Genomic DNA, 17,140 nt, shown 5'->3' with positions numbered 1-17,140 from the left:
AGTGGATTGCATAAATTTTTGTAAAGTATCTTCTAAGGAAGGTTTCCTTTGTTGAGGATATGGTTGATTTTGTGGGGAATGTGTTTGGTTTTGCGTGTTGTATTGGTACCCTTGATTCATTGGAGGTTGATTTTGTCTCCATGAAAAGTTTGGGTGGTTTCTCCAATTTGGATTATAAGAGGATGAAAATGAGCTATCATTTGGTTTCCCATAAGCATGAAGAGCATTGGCCTCCTTAGAAAAGGCTTCTTGGTAGGAAGGACATGATTGGGCATTATGGCAAGGAGTAGAACATATAGAACAAACATCTTTTCTTGGTTGTATTTGAGAATTTATAGTTTGGCTTATGGCTAAAGCTTCTACTTTTCTCGCTAATTTGTCTAAGGATGTTCTTAAGACTAATTCATCTTTTACTTCATACCTTCCTCCTCTTTTTGGTAAATTATTTGACCTAGATCTAGGATCAAAATAATTCTATTGTTGTGAATTGACAGACAAATCTTCAAGGGCGTCCCAAGCCTCTTGTCCTTGAAATTTTAAAAAATTTCAAGTATGCATAGATTGAATCATTTGACGATTAGAGGGAGTCAAACCATCATAAAAATATTTTACAAGTCTCCATTTTTCAAAACCATGATGAGGACATTTTAATAATAAATCTTTAAATATTTCCCAACATTCATAAAACTCTTCATTATCTTTTTGAAAAAACTCAGAGATTTCTCTCCTTAGACTATTAGTTTTAGACATAGGAAAAAATTTCAGCAATAATTTATTATAAAGTTGATCCCATGTAGTTATAGACCCCGTGGGAAGGGAATTTAACCAAGCTTTTGATTTGTCTTTTAATGAAAAAAGGAATAATCTTAGTTTGACCGACTCATTAGAAATTTTTTGAAATTTAAATGTTGAGCAAATTTCTAAGAAATCTTTGACATGCATGTAAGGATCATCTCTATCTAACCCATAAAAAGATGGCAACAATTCAATGATTGATGGTTTAAGCTCAAAATGGGTAGCAGAAGTGGTAGGAAAAATAATACATGAAGGAGCATTAGATGAAATAGGTGAAAAATATTCAAACAAAGTTTTTTCAGGCACAACATTTTCATCAACAGGATTTCTATTAATATTAGCAATTGGTTCCATGATGCTCAAATTTTTACTAACACTTTCAATTTCAAACAAAGATAAGCGTCTTTTTACTAATCGATTTTCAGAGTTATGTTCCCAATGATGCATACAATTTTCACAAACAAGGCAACAAAGATAATCTCAAATAAACAATTTTCTGATGTAGAAGATCAGTTAAAACCGCAACCACAGAGCATACTTAGAATTTTTAGAGATTTCACAACAATATAATTTTTTTTGTTTACTTGCCCCCAGGCGTATTTGATTTCACTTACTCACACACTACTAACAACTCCCTGAGGCTAATTAGTAGAGGCGGATTGAGAATTTTGTTCAAGTTTCCTTTAAGCAAAAATTACTTATTGTGAAAGGACAAGATTTAGTTTTTTTTTAAGCATTTTTTTTCACAATTACACAATAATATGATAAATGACAAAGAAAAATAAGGTAAGATTAAAAATACTATAAAAAATTAGGCAAGAGTAGGGAGGAATAGCATGCCATCAACCATAACAAAAATAAGGTAAAAGTTAAGAGGCACAAGTGTCATCAACTAAAACATAAGATAAAAGACTAGGAGGCAAAATCGCCATCAACTAGCTAGGAGACAAAATTGCCATCAGTTAGTAAATTGAAAATAGATAAATAAATAAATAAAAATAACAACAAGATAAATAAAGAAAATTACAACAAATGTTAGGAGGCACAAGTGCCGTCAACTAACAAAGAAATACAAGGAATAAAAACTACAACAAAATTAGGAGGCACAAGTGCCATCAATTATAAAAATTAAAAAGATAGATTGATAGGAGGCACAAGTGTCGTCAACTAAAAAAAAATATATATATATATAAGCAAGTTTTTTTTATGGGTGGTAGAACCGTCCCAAATTTTATTTTTATCTTTCTTTTTAAGTTTTTATAGTTTTAAATATATATTTTTTTAGTGCAAAAATTAAATAACTAGTAGAAGAATTAACTAACCTTGAGAAAAAGTTTGTTTCCTTTCTTGCAAGTCCCCGGCAACGATGCCAAAAATTTGATGGACCCAAAATGAGTATGTTTTAAATATTTATAATTCGCAAGCGCACGAATCGTATATGAAGTATAGTGTTCGTGTAAGCACGAGGTCGAACCCAAAGGAGTTGTCTAAAATAAAAAAGAAAATTATTTTAAACAAAAATTAATAAATTCTAACCTAGCTCCAAAGATTGATGAGATTTAATGTCATGAACATAAAATAAAAGATTTAAAATAAAACTATTTAAGAGAATAAAAATAAACCAATTATGATTTGAAAATAAGTTGTAAAAGAAAGATTATTAAGATACTAGAATCCACAAAATTTAAGTTTAATAATACTTATTATTATATTGATTCCCAAGTTTTAGTAATAATTAAAATAAGTCAAACTATCATTTTCCAAATAGATTTATAATTTTAAGCACAAATTATTTATAAAAAGATAGGATTTTTCTTCACTTTTCAAAACAATATAATTTCAAAGTATTTAATGTGAATCAACCTAATGAAACAAAAAAAAAATCAAATAACATTATTTATAAGGCAAAACATAATATTTTTGTTCTAAGCATTGGATGTGTACAATTGAATGACACATCTTACACAAAGAATGTTATGTTTTGCAAAATGAAGAACAAGCCAATATAATCTAACAATCCAAAATATAAGATATTAAAGATGAAAGACATTTATGAAGAAGAAAAATCTATAAACTTTGATGCATTACAAGAGAAATCAACATACAACATAAATATTATCTAGTTACAAGCTGCTTCATCATGATCTTAATACTTATGAAAAAGATTAGAAGCACATAACTAGAATAGAAATTACAAAATAAATAAAATACATACTTGAAAATGCTCTTGAAAAATACTAATTGGAGGAGAGAATGGTAGAGAGAAATGGTAGAAAAGAAGATGGTAACAAAAAATTACGTACCCACAAATGGTCTTGAAATTACATATTTATAGCCAAAATGAGATTATTAAAATAATAAATTTAAATTAATTAAATTGATTAGATTAATTAAATTAATAATAATATGGCAAGTACTTTTCTACACATTTTCACAACAAAATCATCATTACACCCTATTTTGTAGAGTTATCACAGCTCCCGCAAGTACTTTGGGCATATCGAACTTCTCACAGAACCTCCACGAGACATACTCCTTTTTCCTTAACTTTTGGAAGCGAGACCGTCCTTCCAGTCGAAGCCATGGTAGCCACTCACAGGGAAAGGACATTCAACCAAGAGCAGAATGAGGGACTACTTAACGCATCCCTCAATCTGATTGAAGAAAAATGAGAAGTGTCGCAGTTACAACTTGCCCATTATCAACAAAAAATCACTCGTTATTTTAATTCTAAAGTTAAGACGTGTAGATTTTGATTGGGCGACCTGGTTCTCTGAAGGGTATTTCTAGCATATGAAGATCCCAAGGATGGTGTTTTAGGCCCGAATTGGGAGGGACCATATCAGGTCGTTGAGGTTTTTCGAGAATGAACTTTAAAGATAGCTCCACCGAATGGGGAAGTAGTCCCAAAGACCTAGAACGCCCTACATTTGAAAAAATATTATCAGTAGCACCACCATCAATGTAAGGCTTATTTATAAAAGCCATTTTATTAAATAATAGGTAAATTATTAAATAATTTTTAAGATTGTATGAGTTCGCGTTCTAGTCTTGTAAAAGCAACCAAGAAAGTTTCTACATTATAGTTACTTGGGGGGCATATAACCCGAGATTGGAAAAATTAAGCTTGTTAAATCATTAAAATCCCTGGATACAACCAGGTCCAAAACTTAGAGGCTTGGAAATATTGATTATTCAATGGCTTTTTAAAAGCTTAAGTTTTCAATGAACCTAGCACGAACTAAGTTGAAATCATTTAAAATCCTGGACGCAACCATGTATGAAACTTGGAAAGTTGGGAACATTGTTTAATATCAAGGGCTTGTTAAAGCTCGAGTTATCAATAAACCTAACACGAACTAAGTTTAAATTATTAAAAACCTCAGATATAACCAGGTTCAAGACCTGATTCTTAACAAGTATGATACAAATCAGCACACAAAACTTGGATATAACCAAGCTTGATAAATTCTATCCCGATTTAAAAATCAATTCCTAAAAGCTTGAATGTACAAGTATAAGGATTCATAAACATGAGAGATAGTAAAGGAAAGATAAATGGATAAAAAATTTAGATGTATATTGAAATAAAGTAGGAAAATTATCCCGAGGAGAGAGCATTAATTTTTTCGAAATTTAATATTTTTTTAAAATTATGTTCGGGTTCGGGTGTAATCCGAACCCGTGTGCCCTTAATTTCAAAATCCGAACCCGACCCGAAGCATGTCGAGTTTGGACCGAATTTCACTCGAATTTGACAGGTTTTGCAAAAATTCGGGTTTTCGGGTTGCTGGTCAAGCGGGTTTTCGGGTTTTTTGGGTCAAATGTTCACACCTAATTAGGGGGCCAGGAGGGAAATAATTGAATTATTATGTGATTATATGCATGATTATATGAATTATGTGAGTTGTATTATAATATGAATGTATTTGCATGTTATGTGGGCCCGTTTCTTATCAGAAGGGTACTTTTGTAATTTTGACCTGTTGAAGGCATATTTGTATATATATATGTGTGTGTGTGTGTGTCTTTTATGAATGAGACCATATTATTATGTAGATATATTTGAGTTATTCGGCACAAGGCGGTCCTAGGGAGCAAGTTAGCAGTTTAGTCATAACGGGGTCAAAATACCTAGCTCGGGGTGAGCCTAAGGGTATTTTAGTAATTTAGTACATTACCGGGATTTATTGGGTAATGGGAAATTATTTGGTGATTATTTGAGGATATTGGAGTTAACAGGAAATTATGAGGCGTTAATTGAGATTAGTGGGAAATGTGGAAAATGACGATATTACCCTTGGGGGCATTAAGTGAGCAAGGATTGTGCAAGGGGCATTTTGGTCCTTTCCTTCCTAGTAGTGACTTAGTCATTGAGTTCCTTCAGAGGTAGGAAACAAGGAAAACACAAACTCAGTTCCCTCTCTCTTCTCTCTCTCGTTTTTCTTTTTCTCTCCCTTGGTTGTTGAGTTCTTTGAAATTTTTGGAGGTGAGCTTGGTTTGGTGATTGAAGGAGTTGAAGCTAAGGATTGAATTAAAAACAAATCAGGGGTCGTAATTCTTAGTTGAGGTAAGTTATAATCCCTATTTGTGTTGAATTTTGGTTTGGTGTTAGAGTGTTCTTGAGATTTTGAACTTGAGGTTTAAATTTTGTATTTGGTGGATAGTTTTTTAAGTTTGAGGATGGGTTTTGATGTTTATAATGTACTGATGATGTTTTGGGAGTCAATTATGGGTACGGTACTACTTTGGGGTGAATTTTGGGGGGAATTGGCTCAAAAAAGGTGTTTGAAAAACTAGGTTCGCAGAGTCGCGTCACGGCCCTCACAAACTCAGAGGCTAGGGTAGTTCCCTGAACTGCCATGGCGCTTGGTGGGCTGCGCTACGGCCCGTGTCCAGGAAAAATGAAGGTTGGGTTCTCTGAATTGAGGAGAGCCGTGACGCTTGTAAGGGGCATTGTTGCTCAAATTGGAGACTTTGGCCAAATTAGGTTTTGGATGGCGGGAACTCAAACCTAAGGGCTCGGGAATGATTCTACTACCCGATTTAGTAGAATTCGAGGTCCTAGAGACTAGGACTCGGTCCAAAAGCTTTATTTACTCAATAATGATGGATATTATTTACTCCAAACAATCCTAAAAACCCTAAACAACCAAACAAAAACAAATCAAGCCTCCAAATTATGTCTGTCTTGCTCGTATAGTTTTCAAAAAAAGAATACAACCATAATGATAATCTAGAATTTTGATCAAAATATTTCTTCAACTCACTCAAATCACAACAAATATATGCTCTCCTAATCATGATAAATAAATAACTTGCATTTGATTCCATTTAAACTTACCAAATTACTCACCACAAACCATCAAATCTTATTATCTCATATGCTTGCTTCACTTACTACTCTCCACTAATGTAGACAACACATGCCCAAGAATCAATAGGACTTTTATAGCTTATAACGATAGACTTAGGCATAGGTAGATGAAATGTCATTTAAGCTCAAAATTACCATAAGCACAAACCATACAAACCAAACTTGATATCCACATTACAACCCAAAGACAATCCCAATATATATTATTTTTCTTTTTCTTTCTTCTTAGATTGAGAAAATTCACACTTACATTTCATTTTCCTTCAAAATTACACTCCCCCAACTTGTTTTTTTCTTTCACTTTATGTTCAAAAGAGTGTAATCTACTTTCAATATTTGTTTTTTTTTAAGAATATTTCTCAATCTATTTTTTTTTTCAATTGATAACACCCAATCCAAAATACACACCATTACAAAACCAGTCCCCAATCATCATTCACTTATATGCTCATGGTAATTATTCATGGGAAAGAAACATTATAACATCTTTCAAGTAGGCTCAAAATAGGTGCACAACAAAGAATTTAACGTAAGGCTCAAAAAAGAAGGAAACTAGGGATTAAATTAATCAAGGTTGGCTTGAAAGGCTCAATCGTTCCAAAAATGGCCTAAATCACCTTCCTAAACACGCATTATCTAGGATTTCATCTCAAGTAGCAAGCAAGCAAGAGCTAAGCATAATCATCCATCTTTCCTTGAACCAAAATTTAGCAAGCATAAATATCATCAAATGCACAAAATTTATCTAAAAAATCATGATCAAGCTCTCATATATTTAAATGGACCCAAGCAACTCAAAGAAATATTCAACCAAGCACACATATTTGGTTGAATTTTTATGGCTTTCATTTCATCAAACTATATGAGCAATTCATTCATTCATTATCATCAGCTAATCATTATCAACTTGACTGATCAAACATTCTAAACACCCTAGACACAACACAACCTAAAAAAAACTACATAATAAAGAAAACAAAGACTATTACAGAAAACCTACGCAATATAAACGCAACAAAGCTCTTCCCCCAAACTTATGTAATACATTGTCCCCAATGTATAAATAAAAGAAAAGGAAAAGAAAACTTCCCTGTAATCCAATGCGTTGCTCCATTGTAGTGACATTCATTGCTATCCTCCTTAGGTTGCAAATATAAAATTATTCGTCAAGGCATCAATAAGTGGTTGACACCCATAATAAGCGTCATACAAGACAACTTGAAGGTTGTCATTGTAAATGCCTTCAAGCTTGGCTAGATTTGGAATTGATGAGCTCCAATGTTCAACTTGACTCTCTTTGGAAATATAAGCACGATGGATGCAAATGAATGATTCTAATGGAGGTGGAGATGGTGGTGGCCTATAAGGATCGTCATATGTGTACTCTTTCATTATCATTAGCTCACTATATTGAGGATCGAGTACTTGTTGCATGGAGTGTGGTGGTGGATTTAGCCTTTCTTCACTACTTTGCTTAAACAATTTATCCACATCTTGGGTAGAGATAGCATTCGACATTACTATTTTCTCTCCCTTTTCTTCCTTACTTTGGATTGAAGAGGACTCCATTTGATGTTCAAATTCTTCCATTGGTAGCTCCATCTCCTCACCATTCCCCAAATTGACCTCCTCACTTTGCTCTTTCCCTCTTGAATTTTCAAAATTCCTCAATGATGAATCTTGGCTTTGAATTAAGGCTTCATTTTTATCCGTATACTCCATCATCAATACCTCCAATGAACATGATTGAGCCGCTTGGTGAGGTTTCTCTTCTATAATTACTTCTTGAAAATTATCCAAATTTTCCTCATTTGGTCCTTGAGTGCAAGTGTTAAAGTTGGCTCCATATTGTTATAATTGCTCTCCCATCCTTTGTTGGTCACTGAACAATTCCAATACAACCGTTCATTGTATTTTGCCATGTCTTCCAACATCCAATAGGTTTCATCCATGGATAATTGGTAAAATTGATGGTACCATCTCCTCTTTCTACCCATTCTCTCGCTTCGACATTCAACCCATTGAGGAAGACCTCTAATTGACATTCTTTGGAAAAACCATGGTATGGGAACCTCATTAGCAAAACTTTGTATCTCCACCATGCCCTGTATAAAGGCTCCAAGTCGTGTTGAAAAAATTCACGAGGACTTGCATATGAGACATCTCAAGTTCCTCGCAAAACAAACAACAAACATAGAAAAAAAAAACATAAAAGGAAAAAGGAAAAAAAATAAAATAAATAAAATATACAAACCAAATTAGAATCAAGAATCAATTATATTTGATATTGATTAAATAGTCCCCGGCGACGGCGCCAAAAACTTGTTGCGAAATTTTAAAGATACGCAAGTGTTATCCCCAAAAAATGGAGATTGATGACGTGGCAATAAAGGTGACAAGTGGCAGTACATGGTCCGTAAAAGACACATTAATAAGTCAATAAATATATTGGCTCCTCAGAGTTGTGATAAAGTGATCTGGCTTAGAAGTGGCCCAGGACATCAATGAAGAGTTTTGACTGCTTGAGAGGTGTCATGACCGACCGGGTAAGTTTCATCCGACCAGGAGTGACTTTTCTGTCCAGCTCTTGCATGTCCTACCACTTGAATATGTCCAGCATGCATGTGTCCGACCAGCACTTGCATGTCCTACCATCATGCATATGTTCGACTAGCACTTGCATGTCCTACCAGTAAGTGCATGTCCTACCAGCAAGTGCATGACTGTCCAAGTAGAGATATGGCATGCTAGACCAGAGTGCCATGTTAGACGAGAGAAGTGCGTGTCCTACCAGCCAAGTGCGTGAATGTCTAGTAGAGGTGTGTTCGACCAGCTTGAAGGTGATATGGGTCGACCAGATAGAGGAGGACTAAGTCAAGATTCCCAGAAACGGCTTCAACAAGAACCGGTCTTGGCACACGCGGGAATCTCTCATTCTTCCCACAAATTTGGTGTTCTGTTAAATTTTGAATATTTTTGTAATTTATATATAATAAATATAATGAAATATCCCGATTCTAGGGGATATCAGATGTATGATCCTAAGCCTATAAATATATGGCTTATGGGATTAGAAGGGGGTCTGCTTCTTCTTTGAAGACTTTTGGGAAATTTTGGGTCTGAGTTTTCTAGAGAGAGAAAGTGCTTGTATCTGAAGAATTCTTGTATTCTTGTAATCTGTACTGAAGAAACTCAGTTGGCTCAGTTCATCTGATCTTGAGTACAGATCTATAATCAAATCTCTAAGTTGATTAGGCTATTACCAACATATTGGGGCTGAACCACTATAAAATCTTGTGTGTTATTTACTTTCTTTATTAAACCGTCTGTGTCGTTTGAATTCTCTTGAAGGTTTGTCGTTTTTGATGTTCTCACGTCGTTGGCCAAAAACGCGGTCAACATTTTGGTGCTTTCATTGAGAGCCTGAAGAGAAATACAGACGATCCCTGAAGTGTAATGGCGCCTAAGAACACCAATGAGGCCTCCAAGAAGACAAGCTCCTCTAAAGAGCCTTCTAGATCAGAAGGTCCTAGCCCACAAGACCATGAGAATGAGCCTAGGGTCATGCTCGAGGACGTGACTCCAGAAGTTGAAGAGCTCCAAGAAGCCATGAGCGCCTTCCAGGAGGAGATGGCACAACTCCACGCCAGACAGAAGGCATTCGCTGAAGAGATGGCCAGGCAGAAAGCCGCGTTAGAGCAGCAAAGGCGCGATATGGAGGCCAGAAGCGAGGAGCTCAAACAACAACAGGAGGAGGTCAACCAGAGACATCGTGAAGCAGCACTTTCTTTAGAGGCAGCTACCCAGTTGGCTGAAGCCAATGCCCAAGCTACAACACGAGGAGCAGCCACCCCAGGAGCAAGGACCACAGAAGCTGGTCGTAAGAACAATGATAGACCAAGGAGGGGTGGTAATAACCCACCTGGTCATGAGGAAGATGGAGTCCGATTGCACACTGCCTCAACACAAAGGGAGCACTCTAGAACCCCCTCCAGAAGCCACCGATCAGAAACTTCAAAATTAGGAAGTCACCGATTGGATAGTAAGAAGACTCCATCTGGGCAAGAGCAAAATAGAGCTCCTCGAGATAAGAGGACTTCACAGTACAAAGATGGTCATGGTCGTGATGAGGCTGATAGTCATCCCATCGACCAGTCAAAGGGAAAGGAGGGCCACAACCCACAAGGAGGAGAAAACTGCCTACAGCGCGCCAAGAAGCCCCCACTGCACCCCGACCAGCAGCGTAGCAGGAGAAAGGAAGTCTTGTGTAGTAAGCCTTCTGGGAAATCGAAGAGTACGGTGTTCGATCGGGTAGGAGAGCATGCTTCTTAGAAGGATCTAAGGGATGTTATCACCAACAAGAGGAGGACCGTCCCGGTTGAAGGGCAAAATCTGGACCGCCCTGCCGGTCAAGTAGAAATACTTGACGGTGGCGCGCCAGATGGTAATGCCCGACCAGGCGGTCAAGACCTTGGAATCTCATCAGTTGCACCAGCCATCCAAGCCCAGCTTGACATGCTAGCAGCTGCAGTGCAAGGTTTGTTGAAATGACCTTCCGAGATAGATGCGATAGACCACCGGAGTGGCAGCCCATTTTGTGCTCGAATTAGAGCAGCCCAGCCACCAGCAAAGTACAAAGCACTGGTACTGCCAATTTATACAGAAAAGGCAGATCCCATCAGACATGTTGGGAAGTTTGAGGACTAGATGGAACTTCTCAGAGTAAGTGATGACTATCGGTGTAGAGTCTTCCCCACCACCTTGATGGATACTGCCCAGGAATGGTATTAGAAGTTTAAGCCAAACTCCATTACCTCTTGGGAGGCATTCAGGAAGGAGTTTTGTAGACAATTCAGCACTGCCCGGACTCCACCAGTTTATGCCAACCACTTGGCAGATATCAAACAAGGAAAATATGAGTCTCTAAAGAACTATATACAGAGATTCATGAGAGAAGCCAATAGAGCAACTGCTGTAGGAGACAAGGGGAAGATGGTTGCCATATCCGCTGGGATAACTTATCGGAGTCCTCTATGGGACAGTATACATAGAAATCCAATTTCAACACTTCAACAATTTCTTGACCGGGCAGACAAATATATGAAATTGGATGATGCAATAGAGAAAGGGGAGAATGGCATAAACAATCCGGGCAGATCAACTGACTCTCCTAGTGATGGTGGAAAGAAACGTGGAAATAATGGGTCTGACCACCATGAGGAAAAGAAAGCAAAGTTGGATTCAAGTGAAAAGCCAACCAAGTATGAGCCTCAATTCACTAACTACACCACTTTCTCAACCAGTCGAGCAGAGATATATCTTGCTAGTCATGAAGAGGTTCCCTACAAGAAGCCTCCACCCATCAGGAGAGAGATGAGGAAGAGAGACATGAACAAGTTTTGTCATTTCCATGAAGATTATGGTCGCGACACGAATGAATGCAACCACCTCAAGGACGAGATAGAATTTCTTCTCCGGTCGGGCAAGTTGAGGAGGTACCGGTCAGAGACACCCCAAGGAGAAGGAGGTAGCAGCAACTCTGGTCTCAAGCGACAAAGATCTCCACCCTTGCAACCTGGACCTGTGGACTTTACCTTAGACACTATATGTGGAGGTCCACACTTGGATGAGGAGAGCAACGAAGCAAAAGGAGAAGTATGCTGAGCAGGAGTGCTAGGATCAGGAACCAGTGGAGTGGCGAGCACCAAAGGATATATTATTTTTAAATACCGCTTTCAGAGTGGTAGCTTGATTTCGAGTTGTTAGACTTGTTATTTAAGTTTGGTGTATGAGCTGGTTATTTGCTAACCAGTCATTTTATTTTTGAACAATTTTTGTTGTTTAAGACTCATTATTAGACATGTTTTGTCCATTTTAATTTACGAGTAATAAAAGAGACTACGCGCAGCGTGGTCGATTCTTGCTACAAATATGCATGTGTGTTAGTTATCCGAGCAGTGTTCAACTGGTCGGTAAAATTGGACAGTGTTCAACTGGTCGATACGTTCAAGCAGTGTTCAACTGCTCGAATGTTTTCCATATATTCTATGTGTTTCACGAGTAGTTAACTGCTCGAACAGATTCTGTCAAGTAGCAAGTGATTGAGGATCCTTCAACCCTCAATCACCTGGGGGGTACATGGGGTATACTGGTATATAATTTAACACAGGCAATAAGAGCGTGAGTTAATATATCTGTTTTAGGCTGACTTGTAAATTTTCGAAGTCCAAAAAGGCCATTAAGCTAACTTGTTTGACAAAGCTTAAGTAACTTGGAATTTTTAAAATTTCAAGTTAGGAGCAGATATTCGTGTGACAATAAACATTATGCTCATAAAATGTTAGAGCAATAAGAGTGTGAGAAAGTATACTTAGCATGGACTTATGAAATGTCTAGAATTTCTAAGTTAGAAAACTAAGTACTCATGCGAAAATATAAGGCATACACCAGAGTGACTTTACTATTCACAAAAAACTTATAACTTTTTAAGTCTAGAGGAGACTTAGAATGTTTTAAGTTAGAAAAGAAAAGTAAAGTATAAATGCCAACAGCTCGGTCGTACGAGACAAATATCAAAGCTGCTAAGCAACAATTGTCTTCACAACAAAAGAGAGTAAACTACTGGCAAGGTACAAAGTCTAGCTGATCAGGTGCAACGTTTTCTTGGTCGGGAGAGATACAACTTCCCTGGTCAGCTGAGCATGTACCACTAGTCGAGTAAGAAACTCTATTGCTAAGCATGTATCACTGATCAACTTCCCTGAAGTGAATCAAACAAATGCATGCAAAGTAAATACTACATAGTGAAAAGTTGTCTTTGAGAGGAGAAGTCAAGTTTTCACCAAGATTGATTGAGAGAAATCAATCTCTCAAAATAATTATGGGAGATTCGAACAAGGTGTTTTGATGGTGTTCGGAGGGATAAGGCATGCTTAAATGGCTATGCCATGTGCCCAAGAAAATGCCTAAGAGTACCTAAGGGTGCTTAAAGTATTTGAAAAATGTGGTGTTCGAGCATACCTTGAGATGACCGATCGGATGCATGTTGGTCCGAGGAGCATCTCGCCTATGTCCAAGGATCTAGGCCCAGAAATTTGGTGCCTAAGGTGCTACATCCGAGCAGGAGGAGTTACATCCGAGCGGCAGGAGGAGTTACATCCGAGCGGCTATGCCAGTCTGAGGAGCTGCTGCCGCACCTGTGTCCGAGAGATGCGTCTGAGGAGCCCAACGCCAACACCCTTGTACGTTCGGTCGGACATCTAGTGTCTGAGTAGTCTTGTGTCCGAGGAGCCAAGATGTGTATAACATCCGAGCGGTGTGTCTAGTGCCTCTGGTATTCGGTGCCTAAGGTGCTGCATCCGAGGAGGAGATACACGCCTGAGTGATTTAAGAGAGGCGTCCAAGCAAGCCCATCCAAGGAGCCCAACGCCAACACCCTTGTATGTCTGGTCGAACATCTAGTGTCCGAGTAGTCTTGTATCCGAGGAGCCAAGATGTGCCTAGCATCCGAGCGGTCATTGTCCGAGGAGATGCGTCCAAGCAGCTGCGTCCGAGTAGATGGCCCTTGCCCGAGGAGATGCGTGCCTTGCGTCCGAGGAGTGACGAAGGCTTGGTCCGAGCGAACCATGCTTGGCATGGTGCCTAGCCGTGTATGTCCAAGCCGAGCATATTCGAGGAGCCTAATGCATGGGTACGGTCGGACAGTCTTGTTCGAGGGCCCTAGCCCTAACATCCGATCGGATCACATTGTTAAAAAAAAAAAAAAATCGAGGATACTCAACAACCTGTCTCTATACCATGATGATTTTGCAAAATAGACAAAGGGAGAATTGAGAGAGAATCAAAAGGGAGCCTATGTTTTCATTATATCAAGAAATAGAATTTGAAGAAATCACAAGACAAGTTCTGTCGTGGGAATTTACGTGAAAGTTATCAACCGGATGGGAGCTTTTGAATGACCTCAAGAATATTTTGCTAGAAGAAAAGTTTATCATACGAGAAAAATCGTATAATATACTTGGGGGGAAAATGTTATCCCCAAAAAATGGAGATCGATGACATGGCAATAAAGGTGACAAGTGGTAGTACATGGTCCGTAAAAGACACATTAATAAGTCAATAAATATATTGGCTCCTCAGAGTTGTGATAAAGTGATCTGGCTTAGAAGTGGCCTAGTACATCAATGAAGAGTTTTGACTGCTTGAGAGGTGTCATGACCGACCAGGTAAGTTGCATCCGACCAGGAGTGACTTTGCTATCCAGCACTTGCATGTCCTACCACTTGAATATGTCCAGCATGCATGTGTCTGACCAGCACTTGCATGTCCTACCACTTGAATATGTCCAACATGCATGTGTCCGACCAGCACTTGCATGTCCTACCAGCATGCATATGTCCTACCAGCAAGTGCATGTCCTACCAGCAAGTGCATGACTGTCCAAGTAGAGTTATGGCATGCTAGACCAGAGTGCCATGTTAGACGAGAGAAGTGCGTGTCCTACCAGCCAAGTGCGTGAATGTCCAGTAGAGGTGTGTTCGACCAGCTTGGAGATATGGGTCGACCAGATAGAGGAGGACTAAGTCATGATTCCCATAAACGGCTTCAACAAGAACCGGTCTTGGCACACGCGGGAATCTCTCATTCTTCCCACAAATTTGGTGTTCTGTTAAATTTTGAATATTTTTGTAATTTATATATAATAAATATAATGAAATATCCCGATTCTAGGGGATATCAGATGTATGATCCTAAGCCTATAAATATATGGCTTATGGGATTAGAAGGGGGTCTGCTTCTTCTTTGAAGACTTTTGGGAAATTTTGGGTCTAAGTTTTCTAGAGAGAGAAAGTGCTTGTATATGGAGAATTCTTGTATTCTTGTAATCTGTACTGAAGAAACTCAGTTGGCTCAGTTCATCTGATCTTGAGTACAGACATATAATCAATTCTCTAAGTGGATTAGGCTATTACCAACATATTGGGGCTGAACCACTATAAAATCTTGTGTGTTATTTACTTTCTTTATTAAACCGTCTGTGTCGTTTGAATTCTCTTGAAGGTTTGTCGTTTTTGACGTTCTCACGTCGTTGGCCAAAAACGCGGTCAACAGCAAGTATACGTAGTCGTGTCAAGTAATAAATTTCGTAAGAACAGATATCGTCCCACAGAGACTATCTCCTACCACTAATTGATTTTTGAATTCTATTTGGTTAATCAAAATTTAAATGAACAATTAACTATGAACCAAAATTAAAGAATTAGAACCAAAACAATAAATTACCACTTAAAAATCAATAATAAAAACAACCTAGGAATTAATTTCATCAATTGTTCATTCTATTAATTTTAATAATCAAATCTAAATCTCTTCTTTCTATTCTAATAGCAGGTTAATTTATTCAATTCCTATTCTTTTTCAAGACATAAGATCTTAATCTATATGCAAGTTTTCTATATTTCTGTGATAAACTTAAACATATAAAAGGCATTAAACATGAAAACCTAATTGCTACACTAGTCATAAAGGTACTTTCGTCCAATATGCACCCTATGTCTATATGATGATAGCATATTCAATTCTCATCTTTCGAATTTTGAATCAAAACTATTAAATCAAGCAAATAGTGATCAAGTATTTACTAGCATTAAACACACATCATATAGATTAGATAGAAAAGAAAGATCAATAGAAAATCATAATAAAATTAAATAGAAATCCCAGTGACTATATTAATTCCTAGATAAAAGAAATTAGTTCATAAATGCCATGATGAAAATAAATCGCAAATAATTGTTCATAAAATTAACCTAAAGAATTCAGATGAAAAAGAAAACTAATTACAGCAGCCTCTTTTTATCTAGGGTTTATAAAACTTCCAGTCCTCTCAAAATCGCATAATAATGTCCCTTAAATAGCCCTCCAATGTTCCTAAGTGAATAGACCAAATTGCCCTTCAAAAAGTGGTTTAAAATCTGAAAAATACGTAACCAGCGCTGTAGCGCTATTTACAGTGCCAAAATGCTTCAAAATCTGGTGCACTAGTGCTGTAGCACTCTTATTATGGCGCTGTAGTGCTAAAGTCAGAATAGAACGAAACTCGTTTCGAACAGCCTGCAGCGTCGACTCATCATATTTCGATCATAACTCATTCGATATAACTCCGAATTGTATGATTAAAAAAGATATGGAAAGCTAAGAGAAATATCTACAACTTATATTTCTAGAAGTATTTCCAGAAAGTGAATAAATCATGGTAAAAATGCGGCTTAAAGTCTCATACTTGCGTTATAGAGCATAAACGACGTGTGTTGAGCATCTTCAATGTAGTATTTTCCACACATAATGTCTTGAAACTCCACAATCAACAAAAAATCCATCTTATTTATCATATTTAACATGTTTCTTTTCATTTCACTCCATATTATGCAATTGACCATAAAAACCTGAAACTAGAAGAAAACAAGCATAAATCTGCTCTAAACAATTCTGAATAACTAAAAACACAACCTAAAACGATCTCTAAAACAAACCTAAAATGACCCTAACACTAGGGTACCGCTAGGACTCGGGACAGGATCGTGCTCAGGATTTGTTGTTAATTAGCTTGTGCTTTAACCAGAGGTAAAAATACTACACCAAATACATGATATATGGGATTAGGACTTGGCCCAATTGTTAAATATAGTTATGTACGCCCTGATTTTCCCACAGGCTGATTAGCGAGCTGAGATACGGCCTAATCATGACTACCACGTGGACATCCCCAAGACCGAAGCTGCCATTTTAAGGTCCTACATCCTTAGCTCAAGGTAACCTAAGGGTTTGCCAAGATTGCTCAAGGACTGGGTCTGGACTCCGAAGGCAGCAGGTCGAGGTAAGCATCCAGTTCGTGGTACGAGCTGGAGTTGGAAGCTGAGACCTTTTATAAAGTCAATCACACAAGGTAAATGTGCATATATCAGACAT

At 37.6% G+C, this 17,140-nt stretch overlaps 1 non-coding gene across 1 annotated transcript; it reads left to right on the top strand.

Annotated features, from left to right (window-relative positions):
* The first annotated feature begins 628 nt into the window (after positions 1 to 628).
* Positions 629 to 735, top strand: LOC133802762 (small nucleolar RNA R71). Its single transcript, XR_009877509.1, has one exon. It is a non-coding gene; the product is annotated as a small nucleolar RNA R71 (small nucleolar RNA).
* The last annotated feature ends 16,405 nt before the right edge of the window (positions 736 to 17,140 follow it).

The sequence above is a fragment of the Humulus lupulus genome, chromosome 9, assembly GCF_963169125.1.
Source record: "Humulus lupulus chromosome 9, drHumLupu1.1, whole genome shotgun sequence".
NCBI lineage: Eukaryota > Viridiplantae > Streptophyta > Magnoliopsida > Rosales > Cannabaceae > Humulus > Humulus lupulus.
The sequence above is the reverse complement of the archived record's forward strand: the minus strand, read 5'-3'. Positions and strand labels throughout refer to the sequence as shown.